A 25,132-nucleotide genomic window follows, 5' to 3' on the forward strand; every position below is an offset into this window, starting at 1 on the left:
CTCCAGGTGGCATATTGCAATGTTCCAGTCAAGTTTAAAATGAAAAATATTTATCTAAAGCACATCTTCAGGACTAAGGCCTTGGATTCGAAAAGACTGAGCTCTTCTCCATGAGGTAGCAAGTTGTCAATTCAAAGAGATTAGCCTTTAAGTTAGGAAAAAATAAATATACAAAACCACTGATTTCATTCATGGATTTTCTTTTATTTTCCCTACAACTAAGATATAGCAAACCATTATCTGAGTAGGCTTTACTTTTATACCTTCGATTTGTCACAAAGCATAGTAAGACATATTCATACATATTTTATATCCAGTTGATGTAGTTAAAGGCAAAACTGTTTAAACGCCTCTAGGGACAGGGAAATCCATTCAGCCCTTTTCCCAAGGTAAGAGTTACAGCCACCACACAGAAGGTTGTCAGCACGCTCCTCTTTGGGAGATACAAATCCCACAGGGCACTTTGAAAGAAAAGACTCCTTTGCCTCAGACCTCTACAGAAACCTCGCTTCCGAATTCAGACACAAGTTGTGCCATCTGTGGTAAAAGCGTCTTTGCAACAGTCGGCCCCAGTAAGCTCTTTAACAGAGTGTAGCTTGTAAGTCACGTGCGTAGCAACCACAGATGCATATTAAAAAATGTATTTCTTTATTTTCTCTTTGCTCAAGCATCTACAACCAACAAAATCATTAAGGAAAGAGAGAAAGTTGTAGTTTTACAGTAGTTGTTAGCGATGAGCATCAATAAGCTTTGCTTTTGCCCAGAACCATTTGACGTTTCTTCTGTTTTTCTATATAACCATGATTATAGGAAAGCAGCTACCTTGAAAAAAAAAGTAAAGGTTACTGGAAAAAGACACTGGGGAGGAGATTCTGCTTACTGGGAAGTTTCTCTGCCATTATTTTTCCTCCTTCTCACACACTCAGTCCCCGAAGTAGACACACATTTCACCTATTCAAGGTACTTATAACGCAATATATAACACTATAGTCTACCTTTTGTTCATAATTTAGATTAGATGTTGGAAAGAAATTCTTCACTGTGAGGGTGGTGAGGCACTGGAACAGGCTGCCCAGAGAGGTTGTGGATGCCCCATCCCTGGAAGTGTTCAAGGCCAGGTTGGATGGGGCTTTGGGCAACGTGGTCTAGTGGAGGGTGTCCCTGCCTGCAGCAGGGGGGTTGGAACTAGATGAGCTTTAAGGTCCCTTCCCACCCAAACCATTCTGTGATTCTATAGTTGTACATAATTTTTCACTTTTATGCAGCTTGTTCAAATCAGGCCATAGTTAGCAGTAACTGAAAGTTATGAGACTATGGGAAAATTAGATGATGGTTTCATTCCTTGGTAACAATTCACATCTTTCTTTTCGCTCTAAAAAACTTGGAGATTGTTACCTGCAAACCTCTCCTCTCTACCTGTTCTTCCAACTCTGTGAGAAACAAAAAGTACTTTTTTGCATACTGTAAAAGTTAGCTAGAGCCTAGAAACAGACATGTAAGAGCAGAAGAAAGACCAGTTGGACTTGCATAGACTGCAGTGCAGGCTAGGAGAGCTGGGAAGGTAGAGATGGGACTCGTTTATAAGTTCATATAAGCCGCTGTAAGATTAACCTAAAGCAAAGCTCCACCCTCCACCACCAGCAATTCTTCAACCATCTTCAATAGCCATTTAATTGGATATGCCTTAATTTGGGGAACCCGCACCTACTGTTTATCATGTCATACTATGGAAATACTTGTACAGAGATTAGAATGTATTAAAGTGGATTTTTTTCTGATAGTTGGTAAGACTAATTATGTACTTACAGCATTAAGTAATTTACTACATGTAGTTCCTAAAAAAAAAGTTTCAGTAGTTGGTGGGGGGTAGTTTCCAGTGAGCAAAGGACAGCATCACACAATTACAATAGAGTTCTGCGTGCAAATACCACGGGCAAATTTGTGTTTGAAGAGTAACAAGTGAATAAAATGTCATTAAAACAATGGATTTTAAGAAGTGGAAATGAGAAAATGCAAAATTGTTCAATAACCAAGGAAGGCATCAGTGTAAAGAAAGCCCTAATGCATGCAGCCACAACAGGTTTTATTTGCTTGTTTCTCTGCAGTGTAATGATGTTGATGATATTCAATATCATATCATTTTTTCACTTGGGCATCATATCTGGAAAAAAAGACCACAAGAAACTGCAGAGGATGAAACCACGTTCCACCAAAAATCAGGAGCAGTTTATCTTTGATTTAATGAAAACAGTATTTCACTCCGAGTTGAAGTGATGTGGCACAAGTTAGAATCCAAGTCCCTCGACTCCTCTTCTCCTAAGTTATGTTACCAGATCACTTACCTGTCTGCTTTTGTAAAGAACAAGCTACGTGTTACAGTACAGCTTAGCTCTGCTCCACTGTCAGCCATCTGTCCTCCTCTGAATTTAGTCCAATACTTCACGTAACTAAGAAATGACCACAGCTTTCATATTTCACGTGGGCAGCGGGAAGTCAATACAAGCTGCAAAGAGTGCAGAAAATCCTTTGGCCTGACTATGTTCGACTCAAATTGAGAATCCTTTCACAGATTTCTCAAGAATTCAAGTCTTCAGTTTTCTCCCAAGCGTTGCTGTAACTGATCAGAGCATCACTAAAGCTTCAGCAGATTAAGAACCACCTCATCCCAAATGCCCCGTAGAAAACGCGTTGACGATATCACGCAAATACCGTCCCTTTCCCACCCAAATCTGCACCCAACGGTTTTCACTAAGACTCAGCCATTTCAGTTTTCAGTGGTTATCCGTAACAGACCAAATTCTGCTTGTGATTTTCTCCACGTAAGCAGCTCCAATCACCACAAGGAATTACTGATGGCAGAAAGTAAGCAGAACTTGCCCCAGTTTCCTTAACAGGCTAGATTGAAAATCTGTCCAATTAACCTTCTTTTTTTTTTTTTTTTTTTTTAAAAAAAAAGCCTACTAATGCACTAAAAATTATAGCTCTATTGCATGTAGCACTGAAAGTCTTCCAGCCAAAGACTGCAAAAGATCCTTTAAAGAACAGTACTGGGGGTTTGGGTTTTGCCATTTACTTTTGGTCACTGTGGGGAGGCTCTTTACTCGTAGGGGTGGAGTTCTGGGGGGTTTGGGTTTTTTAAGAACGGTTGTGAATATTAATAACTGTATACCTTCAAGATAAAAAAAAAAACCCAAACCAAAACCTGCTGGGGAAATTCACACCAAAGGACAAAACTTACTGTTAAAGAATGTAGCTTACTGTTAAGCATCAATTTATCTATCTGTGAACTGGAATGTGAGCTTTGCAACACAGAAATAAAATATTGAGATTAGCCGGTGCAAAACCACAGTCAACTATCATCTCCAACGAGCGCCTTCCCTGCATGGGATGGGGTCCGGCGTCCACCAATTCTTACTGATATGTCTTCGGTACAGAAGATCTTGTTTTCTGTCAGCAAGGAGAAGCTACGTGACAATTATCCTCCGTTCTCTGCAGCATCTACGTTCTCCAAGTTCTCTGATGTCAGGAGACTGCTTCCCACTAGATTCACAAAGGGCGTTTGTGTTTTGCCTCTTACAAAAAAAAAAAAAAAAAAAGAGACAAACTGGGAAATTAGTAAGAAAATCTCAAGCAGAGAATGCAAGAAACCCTGTCTATTCTCAAAGATCGATCGAACCCCACAAAACCAACTAGAAGAGACTGTCAAGGAGATAATAAAAGCTGGCAAGCTGCTTCTCGACTTCAGCTGCCCCTTGGTGACGCAAGAGAGTTTTCATTTCTTCTCAAGACAGTGGCAGTTATGCATCAGTGCTTTTGAGTGCCAGCCTTATTAAAGCCTACGTTGTTACCAGCTCCTATAGCCGGCACAAAATTAATATTCAAACTTTGACTGAGAAGATTGTCACAGTTGCTCCACCAGAGTTTGCATACAAGGAAAACAAGTGTTACAGAACAGGAAAATTACATTAACTGTGTTCTCAAATTGCTGCTCTGAGCATTGCATACTAATGTATTAATATTTGTTTTTAAAATAAGCATCTGCTACTGGAAGACTGGAAGAGAGCATAAAAGCGGATGCTACCCAAAGCGACGCGATTCTTCAGGAAAAGGAAGGCTGCGGGTCACCGGCACCTCTCGGTCCACTGTAAGGCAACTAGGGACATTAAAACCAAACCTAGCTAGGGCAAGACCAAAGGAAAGACCTTTCACAAGCGACTGGAAAGAAACAAAGCTTGGAAATTGTTTCAAAACCAAATTTGTGGGCAAATATTTGAAATACAGATTGAAGCCAACTCTCGATTTCACAGCAGCCAACAGATTCTGAGTGTATGGGGAGAAAAGAGAGATTTTCCTTCTGACCGTAAACCCAGAGAAGTTTGTCCGCCTGACCTCAGGCAGCAGCTGATACTGGAATTTGAGATGGATTAGTTAATTGATATTTTAAGGGCCTCCCATTCTCTCTCCTCCATCCCACATAACCTGCCTGGGCTTACTGCGCCTCCAGCCCAGTAGCGCAAGCAGCAAACACATGCGCAGAGGGTGCACGGCTCTAAAGCTGATAAAAAGCTGCTGAGATAACCGATGGCAAATCTGACCTCACTAAACAGCTTGGCAGGAACTTAAGAAGGTAAATATTGTTACTTCAAGGAGTAGGATTCTCGTGGATACCCCATTGAACTTTGGGAATAGAAAACCACGACAGGATGCAGCCTGAACACAGAGAGCAACGACAGAATTATTCAGGTGGAATAGGTACACACAATATATAAACCAGCTTCTTTATTCTGTAACAACACGCTGAACGCTCCCAAGTTCTCCGAGTAAAAAGCACTTCAAGTTCATCGTATTTCACTCCTCCTAATGTTTCCCTTAACTGCATTATTAGTTTTTGTGCCAAGACACATCCCAGCACCGCTTCCGTACTTGACGCTACCTCCGTCAGGAAACCTAAAGTTCACAGCCAATAGAAGGCCATAAACCCAACCTTATTTCCACAGGAGAAGATTCTGTTGTACGCTGTATTTATTTTAGAAGCATCATTTTTCAGTAAGTGAAACTACATAAGCAATAAAATAGTTCACACAGAGCAGTGCTAAATTCCTGACCACCACCTTTCCCGTCTTCAGGACAGCACTATAGTTCAGCCGTGGTCCAAGGAAAAATGACCTGATTCGGTTCTACTACAACACTAAATCTTAAATTTTTATATTTTTTTTTTAATAAGTCATTTATGACTAAGTGGAACAAGAGATTGCTAATCTGAATGATTCATATATGAGTATTATTCAAAATAGTAATATTTTATCTAAAAATAGGTAAAAAATTCTATTCCGGAATTCTAACCTAAACACTGAAGTTTGCTCAATTTCCCCCGGTAAGAAATACAGTTCAGGTGCTCTTTCAATTTTATTTACAAGTTTTAATTAATACTTTGCAAGCCCAAAAGCAATTTATGACTTAAAGCAGCAGGACTGAGAATTTACCTGTCGTCTCGAAAACAATTGTTCCAACATGCTAAATTCTTTTCTTGATAAAACATGAAAGAAGTTTTTTTTAATGACAAGCCACCAGATAGCACTACTCTCACCTAATGCCATTGCAGAGATGGAGAACAGCAATCAAAGTTATAACTCTGTGGCCGTACTCCAGCGAATTTACAGCAGCGCAAGTAAGTTATTTTTACATTATTCGGAATCAATTCTATTTTTCTTAGGGACAATTTTGTATAAAAATCCAGCAGCAGAAAAGCCAGACCCATAATTACGCCCTCCAAGGGAATGAATGCTTTGTAGCGCAGAGACAGATGGCTTCGTTTCATATGCTGCACTCCCCCTTTTTTTAAAAGTTCTGCTGCCATCTTATTGTATGGGCTTTTTAACTTGCTTGTTTGCATCTGTCATCATATTTCGTGAGCCGTGTGGCTGCTGAAAAGAAAAAAAATGTTTAGTTTTTGAGATGGGAGCAGATTTTGCTCATTTATCATAATAATCCTCTCAATTGGGATACGGCTATTTTCTCATTAAGAAAAATTCAAAGTGTAACATGGTTTTATTGCTCTGCAGTCAACAAAAGCAAAACAGAGCATTTTTTAAAAACAGAGTAATGCCTCTCGATCAATAAAGGTCACAGCTACACAGGGAAACTACCTCTGAAATGTGCTAGGTGGCCTTTTGTCTCTGAATAAACCTGTTCATGTTCACAGCTAATTGGAATAACCTGGTCTCAGCCAAATAAAACAACCTTTTACTACTGCCTAAGAGCTGCAAGAACCAAGCTGAACATCAGATTAGTGTTTCCCATAATGGTCTTGTCATGTATCTCACCTTTATTTGCTTTAAAATAATCACATACGGTTTATTTTGCACGTAAACTCCATTTATGCCATTGGTCTCCACGTGCCCACGAGCCATTAAAGGCTCTTATTAGATACCAAAATTTAAATAAACTCCCAGAAATTAAATACTAGGAGGAATTTTGCTATCAGTTTCAAGGCAGAGCAGTTCCTTTTAGAGAAACCGTAACAGTTTGGTCTCTGCAAACCTCTCTCCTCCCCTTACGCCCGTCTGTTGAGCGGCAGCAATCCCGCGGGCTCCCTCAGCAAAGCGCCGATTTGCAAGCCCTTTCGTACCAGGGAGGACGCACCCTTTAGCTACCAAACCCGCACCTCACCACAATTTATTTTTTGGGTCCCAAATTCTGGTTCTCCCCTTGACCTACGCTACCCCAGAACATTGATTTTTCCCTCCCAAATAGCTCCCGCTGACGTGGCACCCGGACGCTTGGAGTTTGCTGGGGTGGATATGATAGAAATACTGAAGACGATTTCTCCTCCTTTCCCCTCGCCCGCCCCCAAATCACAGAACACCCGGCGCGTCCTGGCTTCGCAGCACTGTTAGTGCAAAGTGCCTCCCGCAGCTACCGGCGGTGATTTACCAGGGGAGCAAACAGCAAAACTGTGTTCTGCGTGGGCACAAACCTCTTGCCAGCAACGAGGAGGAAAGGTTTCATGCCGACCACTTCACCAAAAAATGCCTGGTTTGCTTTGAACAAAAATTCGCTTTAACAACTGAAAAGCCCTCTCTCTTCTCCCTTTACCCAAATTCACGTGCCTGTTTCTATGATGTTAAAACACACAGAGTATTTAGAAATATTGTTGGATCTCATAATCTCCACCCCCATCGTGGCTCAATATAAGCTCCATGAATAGTTTCAACTTTGACAAAGATAAATATTGACAAAGATAAACATTTTGGAGCCAAGAGAGGTGTAGAAAACCCACTTGGTGTAACACCAGGCAAGAACCAGCCTGCTGCAAGAGGAGTAACGAGCTACGGCAGGATCTCACCTTCGCAAACCAAGTACAGCAAACAGGAGAGTCTCACGACCTGACGCAGTTTGCAAATAGAGATGTTACTCAGAATATATTAAGTGAATAATATAAAAGACCATCATTGCGTATCATGCAATAGAAATATTTCCCTAGCTACTGTAAAAAGTTTATTTATAGCAAAGAAAGGGGAAAACTTTGATTTTTACAGCGAGTCCCGCAACAACTAGGTATTAAGCTTATGCAGAGTACACCGTAATATTCACATTTTGTTGTCCGTATTTCATCTAGCGTGACAAAAAGCAATTGAAGGGTTACTAAATCCCGTGTGTCTTCCTCTCTCTACATATATATCCATCTACATAAAAATTTTGTGCATAATATAAAGTTTCCAGTAATGCTGAAGTCCCACGTTGACAATTTTATTTTTCATCTCTTTCCACCTTACTCTCTCAAATCGAATAGAGGACATGTCAACTATCAGGCTTAATTTCTGTTCTCATTAGCTTCTACATTATGCAGATGTCAGGTCAGGAAGAACTGTATCAGATAACCAAAAATTAGTAATAATTAACCAATAGCAGTGCAGATTGCCCAAAGAGACCTATTCCTTCCAAGTGGTAAATTATTTTTTAATTATCCCATCGAGATGGAGACTTCTAATTGCAAATACTCTAAGCAAGCAAAAAAATATACACTGGGGAAATCCCAGATTGTTAGCAACTGTGCAACTTTCTACATAGGTTTTGCAAGTAATAATAGATCTTTTTCAATTAAAAAAGAGAATCTCCTGGAACACTTCTTCATCGATGCAGATAAGCCTGAAATTGAAGTGCACGAGGAGGATAATGGAATTGACAATTCAATTTTTAATGTCCAAATAAACAATTTTTTTTTTTAAGTCAACAAAATAAATTGAAGCCAGTCCTATTTAGAGGGTGCAGATATAAGAAAATGAAACAGGTTTTGAGCAGCAGGCATATTTTATTAGCTTAACAGTAGATGATGTCAATGTATACCTATTTATTTCGCACTTGAGAGGCGTTTCATTTGCTCCAGTACAATTTTACAGATCCAGAATCAAGCCTGAGCCTTTTACCTTGCCTTTCTGTTACAGGGAGAAAAGAAGAGATATTATTTAGTACCTGGGAACTTCAAGCTTTGTCCAGTGTCTACAACCGTCAGATTTACAGCTCCTCATGCACTACAAGAAAGGAACTAAAAAAATCCCCAAATTACCACTGGATCTCCACCAGCACCATAGTAATGAACGTTTTGGAAAACACATGCTTGCAACCGCTATTGAGCATGGCAGCTTTAAATATCCACATGGATTTGGTTGGTTTGGTTTCAGCGGCCAGCAAAGCATAGCATAGCCATGTTCTGCTGTCCCCTAACCCCACGGGACAAAACAGAGGGGAAAAGCAACTCTGACACTTGTGGGTTTTTCTGGTTCAGCCACAGAACCGGCGCTCAACATCGCTCACCCCATGCCCTAACAGTCCTTTAACCTAATCTTGCAGGGAAAGATAGGAGTTCCTCACCCCTGTCTCCTAAATAAACCCCAGTGGTCTCTCTTCAGGAGACAGGTTGTAAGCTCCCCTTAAATCGAGCAAAATTAGAAGTGTATATTGATATCCTAAACATCACTTTTAAGATGTTGCATCTAATTAGATGACCACTGATTTTCTCCTCCTCCTCCAAAGAATAACATTCTCAGGTGGCAGAAGACAGAAGTACCATTACACCCTTAGCACATCAATTTCTGAGGCCAAAACGCCCTGCAACAAGCATTTAATAAAAACATCGGCTATAAAATCCTAATGGCTAATTTGTCACTTCAACATTTCATAACAAGCATTATCAACCTCTCCCAGGATCACAACAAGCGAGGTTCGTACTAATGCGGTTCAGCCACAAACATTTCTATTAATATGGCTCATGCGCGCATTTTCTACCTAATCAGCCATCTGTCACCGACTGGAGACTTTCCTCAAAGTTTGAAGGGTAGAGGAGAATATTATGCACAAGTTAAAGTTAGAAAACCCAAAAATCCTGTTTCATGGCTGCATTTTTAAAAAAAACAAAACCAAAAAAACAGCGTCTTAGCTACTGAAAGTTGGAAACAGTATCTAGGTGCAGAAGGTGAACAGATTTCAGCTCTGTGGGTGCAAAATATAGTTTATAGGCCAAGTGAAAACTATAGTCAGCATCCAGTGAAAGGAACTGCTGGCCTTGCAAACAACCATACTGCAAGAAGAAAAAAAGTCAAGTATGTCTCCTGAGACAGAGCCTTTGGGTGAGGCAGGGCATACAATAAATCTGTAAAGATTAATAGCCTTAATTTTGGGCTCTCAGTTTGGGAGAACGATACTTTCTGAAAAAAAAATGCCAATAAGATGTAGAAACATTCTTGAACATTCAGTCTACCTTACTGCCTTCATTCACGTTATTTTAAACTTCACATACCGCCCCAGGCTGAAATGGCTGACAGTAAGCCCCGTACCTCAACAAGAAACCTGGATTCTTCTCTAAACCTCTAGACAATGTTATCAAATTCAGCCATTTTTGAGGTTGCAAACAGGCAGGGCAGTACGACTGCTACATCCCTTGGCAACTCCTTCACCCAAAAGTTATTACAATAAAAAAAGTTCAAAAATATGAAGTTTTCAATGAAGAAAAATGAGTAATTGCTCTTTGTGGTATTTTCAAAAAACCACTTTAATATGCAGATTCTGACCTATCCTAATTCCCTCAGTGCTACCCTTGCTTTTCAAACCTTTGGCCAGAAGAAACAAGGTCATTGCAAAGACGACACCATACGGCACAAACCCTCCCGCACGCAACAGACCCGTTTTCGCCCAATACTACAAACATGACTTTGGGATCCAAGGCCGTCTCACTAACTTACCCCGCTCTCGCCAGAGTGCTTATTTTCTCATTAGGCTATTAAAGGAGATAAAAACCATCGAGAGGCACGAGCCAAGCCTACGATCTGACCTAAAACCACACAAGCTGAAACATCTGTAATTAATTGGCTATTCAGTGTATTGTCCGACACATGAGCAGAAGACGACACGTTAATTGGAGAGGTCCTTTCAACTCCAATTTGTCCAGCTCCCGTGGTTAGAAAAGACCCCTGAAGTCAGAGCAAAATTTTTTTTTATTTTTTTTGATTGCCATTATTGTTATTCCAGTTCAAAAGTAGCCCCCAGAAAGCCTATAAAATGAAAAGAAAATCTGATTTTATCTGCATCAGATTTTCCCCCTTTTATATCAGCTTTAATGTAGCTCGTAATTAGGCACCGCTATTTAAGGGAAAAGTAATGCAATAAGAACAGGCCTCCAGATGAAGATTTTTAAAGCATGTGTCAGTGACACAAAGTTGTTTGTTATGTTAATATATTTAATTGAGAGAAGAGTGGCAGAAACTGCCCAGAAACACAGATGACCCCTTACTCTGCTTCAATGCGTCCAATATTTCGTAATCGGATGTACTGATGCATTGAAGATATCAGTGTGCTTTTTTTTTCCCCTTTCCCAAATACGAATCAGAGTGGGGAAAAAAAAAAAAAAAATGCCCATAGGTTGGGGGGTTTGTTATTATTTCTTTTAAAGGAAAAAATAAGTGTTATCTGTCGCCCTTTTAAAAAATGTATCATTTTACTTGAAAAGACAAAAGTTTCTCTCCAGGTACAGAGAGAAGATATAAAATATGCATTTAAAGTGGCAACACCAGTGAGCCCGTTTCAGAATAGGAAAGGCTGTATTTATATTTGCAAAGAATACAATGTATCTGCCATGTCAAAACAAAGAGTTATTCCCTCCACTATTAAAACAAAAATAAATAGAAATTTAATCAGAAAAAGACATTTCTTTTTCCTGCCATTTTAAGATTCAAATATTCACTAAAAGCCTTTCAATGGAGTTTAAAATTACATTCATTTAATAAATTCTTTACTCAGCACTAGTTATCCTTTGAATACACCAATTGTACGATTAAGCACTTCTCAGGCTGCTTTAGACAAAGACACATTACAGTATTGGTGCTCCAGCAAAATACATATTCTTTCTGAATATAGACACTGGTGATCTGCAGTTGCAAAGCTGCCTGTAAGGCTGCCATTTCACCCAAAAAAAAAAAAAAAATAAAAAAAAATCGCTGAACACACAGTTATTTTAACAAGAATAAAATACTCCAAAGCAAATACATATGGCAGCCTGCATTTGACAGAGAAGGGATCAAATCCCTCAGAGAAGTCTTGTAATTTCCTATTAGATTTTTGCCATTTGCATTGCCGCTGCGACACCAGATGCCTTTCCCATTCGGAATTGTACTTTGACATAGTTATTTACAAAAATAATAATAATTTCCACCAATTAGTTTTCTTGCTTTCTAGCGCTGCTGCCCTACTTTTACATTGTTACTGCAATTTCCCACCGAAGTAGAAAGCCGAGGCAAGGAGGAGAAGAAATAGATTTCATTTTCCCTCCTTTCTGTCTCAACGTATTAGGTTTTCTCGATTTTCAGTCCTTTTAAAATGGCTGCGCTTCCTCATCAACTCACGTTAAACGCGGACGGAAAACAAACCGCCTTTCAAAAGCTCAAGAGCTAAGCAAAAAAAAAAAAAAAGAGATCTAGCAAAAAAAGATCTAGCAGAGGAAAATAAACCAAAGCCCCAAAAGGAATACAATTAGATATGTCTACTAATATTTACTCTTTCCTCAGCTGACCAGTAAAAACTGGCATAAAGCAAGAACTTTGTTTCTGGATACCCCATCATCTTGTTTAATTAACTGAACTCAGAGAGGATAGAGAAGGTCCTCACACGGGTATCAAAGTAGTTCAAAAGATGGACCGCGAACAGAAGCGCAGAGCAGGTGGCCAAAGAAGTATCATCAGTCAAATCCCAAGGCGTGGGAGCTAGGGCTTGTCTTCTTCACCGTTCACAGGTTCACCCGGGGAGGAGGTAAAACAGGGCCGTGATGAAGTTCACTGTTTTCAGCATAAAGCACTAGCAAACTTCCACTTGCAAAGGTGAAGGTCTCACAGGTGTGACCGGCACAGAAGAGACTGCGAGGGACTGCTTCTCCCCGTCTTTTCCAACGCAAAGATTAGGCAAAATTCAATGAAACAAGCAAGAAGAAAGTTCGAAAGAAACCGACTGGGTAAGTGCAGGGCAGAAAAATGACAAATACTACAATGAGAGAGACCACCTGTACTCAAGCAGTCTCTGAGCTACTCATCAGAGGAGACTAAAAGAGTACTACTAGGAAAATACATTACAGCACACTCACTCTGCTCAGCATCCCGCTGCAGTCGATCATAGACGGACCAGTACAACCCTTCTCGCGTCCTTATTACAAACTAGAAGACTAAAACGAGCGAACACCATGCCTCGAGGTAAGGGCTTGCCACCACGACGTCAGCGAGCAATTCGAGTCAAGGCTGGGAGAATGAATCCACTCGCCAGGACACAACGGTCAAGGAAGGATTTGTATGTGCACCTCTTAATTTCTTACACCTTCCCATATCCCAATTGACTTCTGTCTGATCAGTCAATTATTCTAGTTTATTGTATAATAAAACCTCCCTTTTTTCCTCCATTTCAGAGCTTTCCAACATTCATTGGAGAGAAGCTCCGTGCAGACCCACCTCAAAGCTCTGCCCAGCAGCAGGACTCTGTGCTGCTTTTAAAACCAACATGCCCACAGCTTCTTTATTTAAAAAAAAAAAAAAAAAACAAACAAAAACAAAAACAACAAGAAAAAAAATCAAACATCAATGGTAAGTTTCAAATGCATTTAAACTTCAGTAGGTTTTCAAGAAGAAAATTAATGTTAGTTACACAATTTCTGCCAAACGCAACCTAGCATGTCTCTCAGTATCACTGTCTCCAAAAATCTGAATGAAAATTTATGACGGAACACCACAAGGAAAATGAGAGGAAAAAGGAGAGAAACATCTTTAAAACTTGATTACTTAGTGATGAATACTTAAAATTTACCTAGATCTGTGGATAATTTCTACCCTATCTTAAAACAAGGCATGATAAAAGGTAGCAGATTTCTTCTCAAGTTTTTGTTTTACTTTTATGCAAATCATCTAGAAGCTACCTTCATATCCCATTACATAAAATACGTCTTTATGGCAAAGAGTATCACATTTTCCTGTGTCAGGCATGTTTGGAAAAAGCTTCACCTGATAGACCAAGTGAGTTAGAGGGCAAGGTTCTCCATTTGGGGCACCAGCAACACCTTCATAACAAGCCCTCAAGCTGAGCTGGGTTTTCCATAGTTGCAGAGGTTCCTGGAGAGGCTGGACTTTATTTCTGCTCTTCTCCACTTCTCTCAGGGAGAAATCAGAGAAAGGAGCTTGCCCAGAAAGCCAATCTAACGGCGCTCCTCCATAAGATTAGAGAGAAGTGGAGCGGAGCAGCAGGGAACCAGAGCGAAAAAGGGTATTTGGAGCTAGAAAATGGAAAGGACTATCGATATACACGAGAGGATATAAGCACGTTCAAGCCTGATGAACAGTGAAAGAAGCACAGGCGACGGTAGGAGGTTTAGCAAACACGTATTTTGGAAAAGTTTTAGAATGTGAAGTATAAATTGCTGGATTATAAAGAAACAGAGAATGAAAAGTCTGATTAAAATAACTTGGAGGGCAGGAAAATGTAAGAAGTCATTGACAATGAAAACGACAGTGAAGGGGGAATAAGTACGCAGCAAGACAAGAGTGGAAGTAAAGAGAGACAAATGGAAAAGGGTTGTTTAAGATAAAAGACGAGTACAAAAACCCAAGGAGTGGATACAAAAAGCTAAAAGTGTGCTTGCTAATCTGCTCAGATCAAACATTATTGTGAAAACTAACGGACAACGATGGTAACCCCTAAGATCGGAGTCACAGCTCCAAAACTCTGCTCGAAGTTGAGAAGACACTGACTTGGACGACACAAGAGTCTCAAAACACCCGAGACGCCCCTGTCGCAGTCACCTGCCAACTCCGCTCACGCAGCCTACCCAGTTACAGCCAGTGGCCACCTGGTCATTGGGACATAACAGAGATAAGTTTCACAACAAAAAATTTAAGTCGTTTTTACAAGAGAAGGACAAAAAAAAATGCAGTTCTCCCCAAACTCTCCAAAAGGCAGGCACGTTTCAGGCTGAAACAAAACTAATCTTTTAAACCCCAGCTGTGCGACTCATGGTAAATCAGACACACATTTGCACAAGTTGTCTACCTTTAGCACACTGCGGGAAAATGGCCCTAAAAAGCTTCCTAGCTTTTCCTGTGCACACATTAATGCAACATCCAATATCTGAGGGACGTAATGCTTGTGTGGCAAAGTTGGGGTGTGGAAAACGATAGACATGCCAGATGGTTTAGTGTCAAACCCAACCACTTCCATGAATTTGAGGTTTGTTTGTTTGTTTGTTTTTTAAAGAACTCTAGCAGTACAGAAGATTTTTCAAGAATAACTCGAGAAACACACACGGAGTGGCTTAGCCTCACTCTTACATTACATTTTCATCATCTGAAATCTCTTGAGAATTTTCATTAAAAGCATTTTTTTAATTCTCTACAAATCTCTAAAGTATAGCTCTACAAGGACATTGATTTTCTTAGGTGAAAAGGTTTCGTCTGCTGCTTATCTCCCAGCAAACACTGACTATAAATGCTGCTGAAGTCCTGTACATTACACATAGCAAGCTATAATTTTAAACGTTCATTTAAAACAGGTAAAATAATTTTTTCACCCAGCGGGCAGAAAAAATGCTGGGTGGGGGGCTTGGGGGAGCTTTTCATGGGGGGGCTTGGCAGAGCCAGTCTGCAGCATCGGGTCGGAAATGGGCTCAGCTACCTTGGTGCTATCTTCTCTCTCAACTAACCAAGAAAAGAGCAACCGAGGAATTCAAAAAGACTTTCCCGTGCCGGTGTGGAGAAAAAAAAAGCCATCAGAGGTGCGGTTTGCATCTCCCCCTTGCACCTCCAGAGCTCGTCACCTATCACCAGCTAACAGCCCGGCACGGAGTCCTGCGAGAGCCGTATGTCCCACCATATGTCCAGAGAAACGCTGGCTTGAGGGAGGAATTGAGCCATCTTTGCTACAACACGCTACTGCCGCTACAGTCGGGGCTCCCGGATAAACGTGTTTGCACCGATCAATTAGGAACTCCAGGATTTAAGCTTTAATTTCCTGTGCTACAATAGAATTAGGTTACTTCGATTTGATTCAGAATAAGATTTCCATCCATTTTCTAAGCTTCTACCATTTGTATTTCCTAGACGTAGCATGGAAAACAAAGAAGCCGGGTTAACAGATGGGAGGGAATAAAATTGATGATCTCGGATCCATTTCTGCTAAATTGACAAGCCTATTTCTACAAACTAGATATTATATACATCACACAGCCAACAAATTAAGGATTTTAGTCCCTGGGCTACCTAATAGATAGAGCTACCCAGAGCAATTAGACATACTGTTGTCTTTGAATGCCCCGGGGAGTGGTGGTGTAAAAATAAAGGTAAATACATAAACTTATTCGCAACCACCTATTTTACAGCATTACAGATACAAGACCTCAGATTTTTACAGTCCCAGTCAGTACTTCTCATAAGTAATAAATCAGCTCCACCAGTTTGGTAGAGGAGTTAATTCCTAAAGCCAAGAGTTCCCATAACGCACGAACGTGCTGCAGCTGTTTTATATTCAGGGGCTTGTGTAATATTGTCAATTTTCTTCTGCTTTGTTTCTTTCGCTTTTTCCCCTCAGAAGAATAAAAGTAACTCTGAAGTGAAAAAAAATAAATCATTCCCTAACTACCTTGAGAAATAGGTTGGCGTGACTACGAAAGCCAAGCGAGCTTGAGGGATACAAGGTCTTGAGATACACAAATTGACACAGCTACTGAAAAAAACCCACAGATCCTCCTCAGGAATATCTGAGGAGAAAAGATGCCTTGAAATTTGATGACATCGGAGAAAACAATCTGGTATACTAAGTATCAGAAATTTTCCTAACTGAATACAGAAAACATTTGATAAACTTTGCCCTCAGAAAGGGAAAAGGAGATTTCAATGCACGAGCAGGAACGAGACCCAGGGCCACAGGCAGTGCCGTATCCCCTGTTCCCTTCGGAATTACAGAACATTAGAGAGAAATGAGAAATTTTGATGAATGACAAAATGCATGAGTGGAAGAGCCCGGAAACCACAAGGACAGATCATGAACTTTACAGCATTAAGGTTTTTAAAATCTCATCTTCCTGCAAAACACGCGCAATCGAGTATTCAGTAGATTTTTAACAACACGTGTTTTGTTATGCATTTTCAACCGTGATGACTTTTTATTCCAGAAATCATTTGCGCAAACAGCAACCACGTTCTTAAATGTAGAACTAACAACTATTAGTAATGACCTTATTTTGCTTTTGAAAAGTAAAATATGAAATCCATGTTATTTTTTGCATTTTCTAGAACTTTAGGTACTGGCAGTCTTTGGGAGTCCCATCCTCTAAAGTTACTCCAATGTGGAAGATACTGGCCAAGAGAGCTCGGGAGCCAAAACCAGCTGGTTTTCATCGTGCTCTGGAAAATGGTTGTATCAAGAGATAGAAGCCAGGCCCAAGAAACGACCACCTTCATTTTATTCAGTTTGGAAGCAAGTACACCACAGAAGAGCAGTAGCAATCAATATTAGTCTGAACTGAAACAAGCCTTCGCATTCAGAAGTTCAGCTGCAACCAGGGTCAAAAGCAGAGCAGAGAGAATTGGAATTGCACTGTGATCCATGAAACTAAAATCAAGGTGGTAAATAAAATCATTGCCCGAGTGAGCTCTAGTGCTTTGTAAAATAATACTAAATGGTTATGCTCCTAATTGATAGAAAAGTATTAGATCACAGAACAGGCAAAATTGTTGCCAGTGTAATCTTTTTTCCTATGGAAAGGGACTTTTGTGATCATTCCTCCCCGGACTAACTTTCGAGCTTGTTAAGCAACTTCAGAGGCTCAGAGATTAAAAGGTACTTCGATGTTTGGCAACAAATCAGTGAGTCGGTGTGGATTACAGAGACCTAGGTTAACATCTTGCCTCAAAAAAAAGCACCAGTCTCAGCCAGGGCAGACAAGATCTCTCGCCCAGCCAGCAGCCAGGGGAAAAAGAGAAGGAGGAAGGGTGTAAAGGTGGCATTTGGGGACACAGGGGGGCAAAGATGCACCCCGATATCTTGATAGAAGAACAGATTTACCTTAAGGCACATCTGCATGGACACTCCAGAGAGAAATTCCTGGACATTTTAGACCATTAAGGATCAGAAAACTGTCTTCGCTCTTCCAGCAATACATGGACTAAGTTTGCCAGACCAAGACTCAGTTCTTCTGAGTGTGTTAAAGACAGACATGAGGTTTATTCCTAGGAGTCACTGCCCATTGAAGGGGATAAAAAGCAGGCAGTAAAAAAAATCTGGTGACCTTCTTGTGCTATATAAAGCACAAAATACACAGGTTTCCTCTTGTTTTGTGACACTGTGAAACTGGAAAAAAATACTATTCTTCACGCTTGAGGGGATTTTTCCCCTCAAGTGAATAGCAAAAGAGAAACTTTAGTTTTAAACAGGTTCAAACAGGTTAGCCAAGGTCATTATTGACATTTTTTTCCATCTAATCAAGATCCATAATTTTACAAAGGTTTCACTAAGTTTTCATAAAGAGTACTGGGAAAACTAACCCGTTTCAAATTTGGCTCTCCAAAGCTCAATCCAAGCTTAGGGACTACAGGAGCAAGAAAAAAAACAAAAAAAAACACCAAAAAAAACCCAACCCCAAACAATCTTCTACTATTTCTTCTCCTGCCTTTTTCTCAGAAAAGCAGCATTTTATACTACCCATTACACCTTGATTTTACCATCCTTTTACATACTGCAAACTGTTGACCAACTTTAAATGTTTATAGAACAAGCTGACTTTATAGATACAAATCCCAAAATATTTGTAAATTAAAAGTATAACCACAGTCAACATCTCTCTCATGTTTAAGAGCCCAGGATATATCAAATGAGCATAACTCCAGCTCCTACTACCTAGGACCCTGTAAGACTGATAAAATAGCAATTCCAATATAATTGCTGAGAAAGTTAAAATATCACAGGTTTCTAGGATGGTTTGTAGGAATTTCAACATTATTTTTCTAAGATAACTGATTCTTCTTCAGCTCCTGAGCAGTCCCTGGGGGTAGTATTCCCTGCATAAAGACACAAAAGCAGTGCCGCAGGAGCAGTGTCGCATGTGACTACTTGCAGGTAAAGAACTTACTCCAGAGAATTTATTAATTTAGAACAGTAACAGACACCACAGTAAAAATAAGCTACTGTACACAGGGTTTTTGACAACGCTTATTATATAAGCGTTATCAAAATGACTCACTTAATTGAGATCGTCAGCGTGCACTCTCGCAGAGGGGAAGCGCTGCAACGAGCTGCTGGTAATTTTGGTACCCTACGGATATAACAGGCAACAGTTCCGACTAGTCAACCGATCATTATTTACTCAATTAATAAACTCTAAAACAAACTTGCACTGTCTGTAATTCATTATGCCGTCTAAGAAAATTTTAACGTTTGTATTAAAGGAAATTATTTGCATTTGTTTCAAAAAAATACTATCACATTTGTAAAAAAAAAAAAAGCTGATTCATATCTATCATTATTGCTAATTAGACGTGCAAAAGAAGTTACGCGCCGTAGAAAAGGCTACTGCTCTTCAAATGATGCAAGCCCGTATAGTAATTGGGCTTAAGCAGAAAACAGCACTTACAGATTTATAATACTGCCTTAAACATGAATACTGACATCATATAAACAATTCTCTCCAAGTTTGCTACTCTAATTAGTACTCTTGCACTTTGTGTGAAAATGAACATTCCAGTGACTGTTTAAAACACTTTAAATTTATAAATTTATATTGCAAAAGCAATAATATCAATTAACTGAGATTTATACCCATCATGTAATTTCTGGTTATTATAACCATTGGGTTATACATTTTTTTATATATATATACACACACACATGAATCATTAATTCTAACATAAACGCTTCATAAGCTGTCACTTGTGTGTCACTGATTTAGCTCACATTTCCTCTAAGAGTTTCATTCTATTCTACTCATGTCTTTTATGCAATTATTTCACGCTAAATTCAGTATTGCAGCATTTGTACTGCAAGTGCAACATCACCTATTGCACAATGCATTAAACTGGGTTTTTTCCTCAATCGGTGTCTTTCAGAAACTAACTTTCCCTTACGTATTTTTCAATTCTAGTAAGGTAATAATTTCATTATGGTCAAAGTATTCTTTATTGACTGATGCTTTACATGAAATCGTACACTGTTAGGCTGCACTCAAAAAAGCTGCATCAAGGACCGTTTCGTAAGGGAGAAGAGTTACAACCCGATACTGCACATCTTGACTTGTTTGCTCCAGCCTTGTAATTTCTTTTCTTGTTTTGAAATAGAGCATCCTAAATTTCAAGGTACTTTTGAAGCAGCTTGTTGCTTTTAATGATCGTGACCATTTTGAAACTGAGCTAAGTGGTGCCCTTCAGGGCACCGGTATTAAGGCAGGAGAAATTCACTGATCCAGCCACCACCAGCACTCGCTGCCTCTCAGGCTCTATTTTTATAGACTATTAGAAATCTGCCACATTTTGTCACATTCCCTAGATGCGGCACTTCAGGGCTTTGCTAGCGCCTACCCTACGTGGGATTGTTCTGTCACATCTTATGAACACCCCGCTGAGTCTTCAGGGATTTTGATAAAATTCAATTCCAACTTTGGTACCCTCCCTGCCCGCCCCCATAAAGCCACCCACTCCCTTCAACCTTTCTTGTACCTGTCTGTGAAAACTCTAAGAAACTTGGAGTTAAAGCAATGTGTTTCTGAACAGACAACACCGAGTCACGTATACCTGTAACAGCATTTGGCATCACCACAAGTAAACCGCGTCCCTAACGCTCAAACAGTTTCGCCAAGGAATTTTTAACACTACGTAATCTTATCCCCTTCAAAGACAAATACTGCATCCACCTATGCACGGGCGTGAAATGGATTCCCTATGGGTTCCCAATGCAAGCTGAACACTATTGAGGTATTTCACGGGGATCAGCATCACCGTACCACATGGAACATCCCTGCCTGAAAATGGTCTCACCCAAGTTTGGGAGAGCTGCCTTTCCCTTTTATTACTGTTCTAATGTCTTCATCGCTATGAATCATCCTTTCTCTCCCCTGCTGTTTGTGTTCAGTAGGATTTGCTGGAACTTCTCTTTGGCACCAAACGTTCTGGCATCAAGCAGTACCAACTGCTTTTATGCAAAAACAATGACTACCTTTATATTTCTATTAATAGACAAACCAAACATTTTCATAACAAATATGATTTAGTCATCAATACTTTTAAGTTCTTCAATCCCCCTTGTTACTTCTTGAAAGAAAAAGAAGCGTAAATATTAAGTAATCTGAGATGTTCCTCTTCCTTCCTCCACGCTCAGTCGCTGACAGGACCACGTATCCAGTCCCTACAAACCAATGGGCTATGACGCACTACAACCAGCAAACAAGATTTTCTAATGCAAATTCTATCTAAAGAAGGTTCGGCAAAGTGGAGAATGGATTGAAAGCAGCCCTGAGAAGGACTTGGGGGTGCTGATTGATGAGAAGCTCAACATGAGCCGGCAGTGTGCGCTTGCAGCCCAGAAAGCCAGCCGTGTCCTGGGCTGCATCAGAAGAGGTGTGACCAGCAGGTTGAGGGAGGTGATCCTGCCCCTCTACTCCGCTCTGGTGAGACCCCACCTGGAGTACTGCGTCCAGCTCTGGGGGACCCAGTACAGGAGAGACATGGAGCTGTTGGAGAGAGTCCAGAGGAGGGCCACAAAGCTGATCAGAGGGCTGGAGCACCTCTCCTATGAGGACAGGCTGAGAGAGTTGGGGTTGCTCAGCCTGGAGAAGAGAAGGCTCCAGGGAGATCTAATTGCGGCTTACCAGTACCTGAAGGGGGCCTACAGGAAAGATGGAGAGGGACTGTTTATCAGGGAGTGTAGTGACAGGACAAGGGGTAATGGGTTTAACCTGAAGGAGGGTCGATTTAGGTTAGATGTTAGAAAGAAATTCTTTACTGTTAGAGCAGTGAGGCACTGGAACAGGTTGCCCAGAGAAGTTGAACACTGCCAGGGATGGGGCATCCACAAGACCAGGCTGGATGAGGCTTTGGGCAACGTGGTCTAGTGGAGGGTGTCCCTGCCCACAGCAGGGGGGTTGGAACTAGATGACCTTTGATGTCTCTTCCCACCCAAACCATTCTATGATTCTATTATTATTACCACAACGGCCTGGCTGGTAGCAGCACCATTAGGGATAGCAGCAAGAGCTCTCAGAAAAGTTGTTGTTGTTTGGGGTTTGTTTGGTTTTGTTGGTTTGGTTTTGTTTTTTTCCCCCCCCAAAAAAAAACCAAAAAGAAAAAAAACCAAAACCAAAAAAAACCCCACACCACCCAAAAAAGCAACACCCCACCAGAATACTTTGAAGTTTTTGAAGTGCCACAATCACTACTGAAAAGCTCTATCAGCTCCTGATGACGACTTCTGCTCACACTCACCAAGAGAAAAGCTGTCTGGTTCGAAAATTGTTTACTAACTTTTATGCTTACTTGGCAATGTAACAAGATACAGGAGAACTTGGTTTCAGTATAGCTCCAGGAAACAAAATATCCAAACAAACCTAAATTCAATCTGTGAAAATCACCATGACTAAGTAAAATGCCATTAAAAGCACCAAAATACAAAACAAGAGGCTAACAAATTCCTATTTCACATCCGATACCAAATCCCATACAAATTAGTGGTGAGCACAGACACTTGGCAAAACACTTCCACAATAACCCTGAAGCCTTGATTCCTGGTGTCCTCCAAGGTCTGCCTTTCGCTGCGTGACACCGTATTTGGTAGCCGTTGAAAACAAGCAAGAGTAACTTATTGAGAAGGAGCAGGGGAAAAAATTATTCAAATGGTTTTTGAACACTTGGAACAAATGCCTACTTGTGTATGAATTTATTTAAAGCTTATACAAGGTTTCTTTATCAGATTTTATTACAAGACCCAGAACTTGGCCATGACAAGGCATGGAAAAGGTTACAAGTATCAGGGCTGCCGATGCACATACATACACTGGCAGAAACCAGCAGGACTAGGAGCACTGGCATCCAGGGGGAAAAAAAAAAAATAAAAGAATTAAACAACTGGAGCAAGGGGAAGCAGAGACAGGGACACCTCTCCACCTTCACCATCATCTTGGGTTTCTCACCACCACCATCCCCACTGAGACCCTGAACAAGTGAAAGAGCACTGCCATCCAGCACCGGATAGTTAAGTTCCAGAAAAAGAGCTAACCTGGCAGAAGAAAAGTACTCCCTGCAACAAGCTTCTCATTTCTTTGGGTAAGCTTTTCCAGTTCCAGGGCTTGGAGTTTTTCAGTTCTTTAAACAAGTGTTGCTTACACTTCATGCCATATACGGCGAGGACATGGTAGGAGAGAAAAATAAAACCACACTGGAAGCCTCATGCTCTTTTGCAACACTGCAGGAAAGTGCAAGTTACATGGAGAATTTATTCATCTGATTTGAGGTTGCAAGCACATACTGTTGTTTAACAGAGGTAACTGAAATCTTAGATAAATTATTTTTTTTTCTGCCTGATAACTAGCAGCTCCAATTTAATTCTAACTATCATAACTAAGAATTACAGGTGGATCTTAGCTCTAAAGAATCTGGAAATAGCAATTAAGTCAGGGCTGCCAATTACCAACATACATACATCTGGATAAACCACTATATGCACGGCAAGAGATCTGAATTTGGTGCCAGTTCCTGTACATGAGCATAGTTGATATGAAGACACTTTTCAAATCATCCTGAAAACATGTTAGTTTTCTGACCTGCTTCCAGGGACACGAGAAGCCACAGCAGGTCAAAACTTCTCTGCTACAAAGCCGGGTTTTTAACATGAAACCATTAGTCGCCCACAGGCGTTGTTAGCAGGATGCCACTGCATGGAGGTGCAACAGAGCAAAGCTGACAGCGAGTATTACAGGTTCAACGGAGGAAAACTAAGATGACCAAGGTTACGCTCGGCACAGCGCTAGAAACCAGAAGCGCAGCCCGAGCGTGCGACAGGCACGGAGTCAGGGTCCTGCCCAGCCGAGGGAGACGGACCCGGAGCGCGGTGCCGTGGCTGCCTGGCGAGAGGAAGCAGGGACCCAGCCCTGACAATCACCAGCGGCAGACCTGGAGGTAGAGCTGAGAAGGCTGCTGGCCGGATTACCGCGAGATTTGATTCGGAGCTGGCAGCGTAGCCCAACTTATATGATTTTATGGTTATGAAAGTTTTTAAGTTTCCTGATAACAGGAATAACAGCAAGAATAACAAAAGTCAAACAGATTCAAGCTGAAGAGTGAAGTCAATCCGTAGAAGGAAAACAAAGTCCCATTTTTTCCAGTGTTTTAACCTTTCCAGAAAAAAATATATTTCCATTTTAACTATGTCAAAACAAGTTTTAGGTTCTTGTACAGAAAGTAAACATTAATTATACTGATGCAAGTGCTTTCCTATTCTGAACAATTATTTACTCAGATTTGGGTTATAAAAGCAGAGATATAGAAGTATTTTGTTGCCTTTTCAGAAGTCCTTGCAACCCAGTCTTACATTCTCTAATACATTAGAGGCACGTTACTGTTCTACTGGTTTTTACCCTTTTAAAAAACAATTACATGCAAAAAATTCTCTCTTGCATCATTTCATTTGCAGGGTAACACTACACATGAAGCATTTTAGTGGAAGGGAAAAAATTCTACGCCACCATTCACAGGACCAATATATATGAATTAAGTTTAACTAATTCTTCTGCCGTTAAGGTGTCCACCAGCACTGATTACTGTTGAGGGTTTCAAAGTGAGACTATTGTCCATTTTAAAAGAGTGGCTCAAATATCAACTCTCAAATGAGAGGGAAGCTAAGTTAAAATATCAGAACATATTTCTGGCCAGGAAAAAAGAAAGGAATACACCTAACGAGAGACATGTCGCAAATTCAAGTTACTGGAAGCTAAATGAAGAACTGAAGTATTTTTAACTACCTGTAATGTTTATAACCCCGTATTTTCAAAATGCAGTTTATTTGTTATTGTGGCAGTACATGACAGAAATGAAATTCATTTAAACGTAAATCTCACAAAAGTGAAGTCGGTTGCTTCTTAAAAAGTGTACAGTGCAATGCTCATTACCAAGTGAAAAACCCAGCAGATGACACAGCTTTAAAGAGCTTCAGCAACAGGAATTACTGCAATTCAAATATCATTAATTACAGTGAAGACTTGCCCATAAGCTAAATTAAAGGAGTTGTAACTGCTCCTATTAGTTGTGCATATGCAGTGCTTTGCTCGTGTGTGTGTGTGTGTCTGCTGTACCTGGCCTCAGAACTTGGCACTTTTGGAGCAGCACAAACACCTACGAGTGTCCTCGGGGCAAAACCAGCAGCACAGAGACATCTGCCAACCATTCCCCTTCTTCACTACTTTTTCATCTGATCATGAAGAGGGGAAAAAAAAAAAAAAAAGGACAAATTCTGGGGAAAAACCCACATCAACATAGGCCACAGAAGAGATTAAGCGTACTTAGCTTCTGAAGTATCACATAATGATTTGAACTGTAATGAGTTTTTAAGTAAAAGGTCACATGTCACTAATTTCGCATTA

The 25,132-nt window shown here is 40.5% G+C and overlaps 1 protein-coding gene across 1 annotated transcript in view; it reads right to left on the reverse strand.

The window, feature by feature from the left end:
• The window catches only part of MACROD2 (mono-ADP ribosylhydrolase 2), an 889,996-nt gene that overhangs the window by 802,651 nt on the left and 62,213 nt on the right, over positions 1–25,132 (reverse strand). The gene's annotated exons all lie outside the window — the stretch shown is intronic.

The sequence above is a fragment of the Balearica regulorum genome, chromosome 3, assembly GCF_011004875.1.
Source record: "Balearica regulorum gibbericeps isolate bBalReg1 chromosome 3, bBalReg1.pri, whole genome shotgun sequence".
NCBI lineage: Eukaryota > Metazoa > Chordata > Aves > Gruiformes > Gruidae > Balearica > Balearica regulorum.